Here is a 5,630-nt window from a genome sequence, read left to right on the forward strand (position 1 = left end):
ATCAATCCTCAGACCACGCCCCCACGCCGCCCCACGCCCTCGGCCTGCAGCCCCTCCCCCGGCCACCCGGGACCTTTTAGGCGTTGACAGGTTAATAAAGTGCTAAGTGTCCCCGCGGGGCCGTCCGCCTGTTTGCTGCCCCGGCGGCCGCGCGCGCTCCAGCTGGCGGCGCGGCCGGGCTCCGGGAGCTTGCTCTGGGCGGGGGCAGGGGGTGCGCGGACCGTGCACCGCGCAGCGAGGGCTGCTCCTGGGCGTCGCTGCGCCTGCCTCAGTTTCCCCACCAGTGAAGGGCCAGCCGCCGTAGGAGGAGGCCCGCTCTCGCGGTGGCCCCCGCCGGGCCTGGGGCGAACCCTGTGGCCGCCCCGGACTCAGGGCGCCCAGGCAGCGTGGGGCCTAGGTTCAGCCCCGCAGGTTCGAACCCAGGGCGCGCCTGTAGCCCCAGCCGGTGGGGCGGGGCGACCTCCGGCGGAGAGAGAACTTGGTCTGCGGGCCTCGGAGCCTCTGCAGGCCCGGGCTGGGGAGCGGGGAGGAGAAGCCGCTGCCAGAGTCGCAGGACGCCCTGTCTCGCGGGGGTCTCACGAAGACAGTGGGCGGGGCGTCCTGCGTGTGCGCGCGCGCGTGTGCGTGCGTGTGTCTGTGTGTCTGTGCGCGTGTGCGCGTGTGTGTCAGCGTGGGGAGGTCAGTGCTCAAGGAGGAACCCTCAAGGCGGGGTTCCAGGCGCCCTGTCCCCCCGCTCCAAGCCTCACACCCTGCCCACAGCAGGCCTGGGGTCTCCGGGCCTCGAACCCGGGTGGAGCACTGGAGTGGCGCGGGGCTGGGCCGGGGCGCAGCGGGAGGGACCCCCGACTCCACCACCGCCGGCCCTGCCCGCAGAGGGGCCACCCGAGAGGGGAGTGGGGCGCCCGGCTGGAAGCGAGCCGCCGAGCTGGAAGCCAGTGGGCGCTGAGGCTGGAGCGGGGCGCGCAGCCCCCGGTCTGGGGGAGCTTTGGCCTTCTCCTTCCGGCTTCAATTCGGGGGGGCCTCGGGAGTGACGGGGGCCCCGGGCCCCAGTGCGTGCAGCAGAGCCGCCGCGGCCTAGTGGGGCACCCGCTCACCCACTGGCGCTCGTTGACCTTGGATGGCGCGCTGCTGGTGCCTCCCCCGCGGTAAACACGGATCAAAAACCGTTCCCACAGATACGTCAGAGGGACTCTTTCCCTTTAATGTAAAAGCCACTCAAGGGGTTTCTTTTAGCTGGAAGGACCCCCCCCCCTCATCAGGGGAAGCCTGGGGACTTTGGACATCGGTCCCCTCCCTCCAGACCAGGGGACACATCCCCTCCCTCCCTTTCCCGCCTCCCTCGAGGTGGTCTGCTCCCAGGTCCCAGGTTTATCTAGCCCCCCCACCCCAAGGCGAGGCTTAGAGGGGATGGGGGAGGGGACGCTGCCCGAGGGTCCTGGTCCCCGGGCGTCTGGCTGAGTTAAGCAGGGACACCATAAATCAGCGGGTTTCCCGGGGACCGGTGCGGGGCCTCAGTCCCAGGAGCCGTAATGATCAATTCCTTAAGCCCATAATTGTTCAAATTACTCTGAGCAACATAAAACATTAATTTTAAGAAATTTAATAGAAAAAAGCTCTTTAAATCTACAACGAGATAAATGACAGGCAGCATTGCGACCCTTTCCGCACCTTGGTGACATTGAATAATCTTAAACTTATTTACATTTTCATCCTTCGTGGAAAAATGTTGACAAGCTTTTGGCCGTGGGCGAGGCCTTGGCAAGGCCTGGGCGCCCCTCCCCCCTAATTAATGGGGGTGCAGCGACTCCCAAAGCAGGATGCTCATCTGTCTGGGGGCGACCTGCAGGTGACACACCCACCCTCCCGCGGCTGAGACATCGGGTCATTTTTTACCATAAAAATATTCCTCCTGGCATTCCAAAGGCGTAATGAGAGGAAGACACAGCTGTCATGTTTGGGCCAAGGGACACTGGCCTGTAGGAACCCAAGGCCAAATCCAGGGAACACTCCGGATTCTGCAGACCCAGGCTGCTGACACTGCTGTGAGCATGAGAGGACCGGGAGGTCACCTTGGGGCCAGCCTCAGGCCCCCCATCCCCAGTTCCACACGTTTCACCCACAGCCAGCCCAGAGAGCCCCCTCAGCCAGGGTGTGGCTGTGACGGGCAGGACGGTTTGTGGCTGCATCCGTGGAGCTGGCCTGGACTGGAGCTGGGGAGCCATGGAAAGGGGTGGGGTACGCTGAGCTCCCCGCTGAGTCTCCCATGGTCTCTGGGGCGACAGGACCAGGTGCCAGGGTGAGGCTGGGGACAAAGGGCCCTGAGTGCCTTCTCGCTGCACTCACTGTGTGGGCGTTGGCCTCTGAGCCTGCAGGGCCACCAACCTTCACAGGGTCACCAGAGGGGCTCTGGGAAAAGCCAGGGTCATAGGTTGCTGCCCTGCTCTGCAGACGTCAAGGGGGGTCTTGGGGCCCCTCATGAGACCGGGAGAGAAGCTGGTCGGTCCACAGCAACATGGTGGATCAGATGGGGCTGCCCCTGCCATTGGCAAACACAGGCCAGGGCAGTCCCCCAACCCCTCCACTAGCCTCTGCTGTCAACATGCCCCGTCATGGCCAACACACATGAAGAGAGGTTCCAAATCATCAGTCACCAACCTAAAACCCAACCCACTGCCGTGGAGTCCATTCTGACCCACAGCGCCCCTAGAGGACAGAGTGGAACTGCCCCACAGGGTCTCCAAGGCTGTCAATCTTCACAGAAGCAAAGCCCAAACCACACCCACTGCCTGGAGTCTATTCTGACCCACAGCGCCCCTAGAGGACAGAGTGGAACTGCCCCACAGGGTCTCCAAGGCTGTCAATCTTCACGGAAGCCGACTGTCTCATCTTTCTCCCATGGAGCAGCTGTTGGAACCACTGACCTTTTGGTTAACAGCCAAATGCTCTGACCACTGCTCCAGCAGAGCTCCCTACAGGAGACATCACTTCACTTGCACTGGGACGGTGAGGACGTGGGGAAACCTGAACCTTCACCCCAGGCGGTGGGGACGTAAACAGCGCACCCGCTGTGGGAAACGATTTGGCAGTTCCTCAGAAGGCTGACCCGGTTGTCAGCCAGTCAACGCCAGTGGGTGGCGCCCTGTGGGTTTCACGTTAGAACTGTGCTCCATCCCAATGGCTGATTTTCCTGAGTAGGTGACTGTCCTTTGGGGGATTTGAGCCTCTAACTTCTCATTAGTAGCTGAATCCTTGTCTCAGCACCTGGGGACGCTGGGATTACCATCCACCAAACCCAGCCAAACCCACTGCCATTGAGTCAATTCCAACTCACAGCAACCACCACTGGGATTCTGTACAGAAGTACATTGCCCAGCCTTGCTTCTGCGGAGTGGCTGGTGGGTTTGAACCTCCAGCCTTCTTTTTAGCAATCAGATGCCTTAGGCACCGTACCACTAGGACTCCAGAATTACATAAGACTCAGCCAGTCCACAGCTGGGGACCGACCTGTGTCAGTCCCCTCGGGCTGCTGTGACAGAAATACCACAAGTGGTGGTGTCAACGAACGTGTTTTTTCCCACAGTTCCAGAGGCTATGAGTGAATTGAGGTCCCAGCTCCAGGGCAGGCATGCTCTCTGCCGGCTCAGCAGGAAGCGTCTAGTCTGTGCTTCTGCTCCGAGCCACGTCCAGGGCCCTGGCGTCTGTACTCCCCAGCTCTGCCTCCTCGATTCCTTGTTTAATCTCTTGACTAATCCTGTCTCGTTGAGATACAAGGATCCCACCTGAGACCATAACCACAGGTGTAGGCATCGTAGGGGCTGAGGCCGACAACACAGATTTTGGGGGACACAGTACGATCCGGGCTCCAAGAGACCGGAACGCACATGCTCACCCGGAGACCGGCACATGACGCCCCTGCATCACTCCCTCCAGTGGCCGGAAGGTGGAAACAAGCCAAATGGCCACCAGCAGAGGAACTGACAACAAGATGGGGCCCGTCCGTCCGCACAGGGGGCAGGTGATGTTCAGCCGTAAAGAAACGAAATCCTGATACATGGATGAACCCTCACACAGGTCAAGTGAAGGCAGTCAGACACAAGGGACACATACGCGTGAGCCGTTTGTGTAAAATACCCGAGCGGGCAGACCGGGAGGGGGTGCCCCGGCTGGGGTGGGGAGGGGCGCGTCTGCTCACGGGTTTCTGCCCCGGTGGCTCTGAAGCTGACCGTGTGGCTGCCACACACCGTCAAGCCGCCTGCAGCCCGAGTGCTTCACCAAAAAGTGGTTACTATGCAGAGTGCACTTCCCCTTGATTGGGAAAAGCGAGAGGGGACTGTGTCCCGCCCCCCGCGGGCGTGGGTGCAGGGCGGTGCCTGGGGGTCAGGTACCCCGTGCGGTCTTGGAGGTGACATCCTGCACCCAGTCCTGGTGTCCGAGCCAGTGGTCCACCCAGCTCCGGATTCCGTGCCCTGAGCACCGTCCGCTCCAGGGAAACCCAGGAACGGTGGTGGTGCTGTTGTGTGGGGCCGGCCTCAGGTCCTGACCTGCAAGGCCAGTTTGCAGCACAGGGACCCCCACCCTGCCCCACTGAGCAGGGCTTGCAGGGACCCCGGAATGTTAACAAGCCCTGCTCCCGCCCCAGCACGAGTCCTGGGAAGGGGGTGACGGGGGACTAAGCCTGGCGTGCCTTGGTGCCTCAGAAGCTGGGGCTGGAGGCCCTGGTGGGCAGGCCGTAATGCACAAGGGGAACAGCATGTCCGGTCCCCAGCCCTGTTGTCCCAGCCCACAGTCATTTGTAAAGTGCTGGCCTGGCTCCGTCAAAGCTGCACAAAGGCCCCTGCCCAGCGGCCTTGTTTGACCTCCAGGAAGTCAGAGGTCGGGACCTGCAATGTTCCAAGGGGCGACACAGTGACACACCCCCTCTTCACAAGTGTCCCCTTTTCTTCCTTTGCTTGGGGAACAATGTGGGGGCGGGAGGTGGGGCGGGGCATTGGGGTAGCTGTGCTGGCCGCCTGTGAGGTCTGGGGGAGTCCCGGGGATGCAGAGCTGGGGGGTGGCTCTCGGTGAGATGGGACAGGTGCCTGGTGCGCCTCTTCCCTTTGCAAATTCCGAGGTCAGGACAGCCAGGCCTGGAGAGCGTCCCTGGGGGCCTCGAGTCTCCCGGACCTCCAGCAGACTCCCTGGGGGCTTTTGGCAGGCAGGTCCTCTGTGTTGGGCACCCCCCACGGGTCTGGTGGGAGCTGAGGTGGCAGCAGGGTGGGCCAGGCCAGCAGGGCTTCCCCAGGGAGGGGCCGCCCCTATGGGGACATTTGCAGGCCTGCTAATCCTTGGGATGACAAGGTTTAAAGTTTAATTAACAGCTTTCTCTTATGCAAACTCGGCTCATTAAACTAAGTGGGCTATTAGTTAAAATGGAGCGGGGTGGGGCGGGGCTCCAATCTGAGTGGCGGAGATTGATGGAGGGCTGGGTGCTTTCTGGCCACCTCCTCTCCTACCCACTGGGAATTCTTCCTCCCACAGACCTGGAGGGGTGCCGGGCCAGGTGGCAGCCAGGCTGTCGGGGGTGAACGGTGCAGGCAGTGGGTCCTTGGAAGCTGGACACAGCACACCCCAGGGGATGATGTCACCAGTGG

This window comes from Orycteropus afer, unplaced genomic scaffold (genome assembly GCF_000298275.1).
Source record: "Orycteropus afer afer isolate SDZICR_OR568_19922 unplaced genomic scaffold, OryAfe1.0 scaffold00174, whole genome shotgun sequence".
Classification (NCBI taxonomy): Eukaryota; Metazoa; Chordata; class Mammalia; order Tubulidentata; family Orycteropodidae; genus Orycteropus; species Orycteropus afer.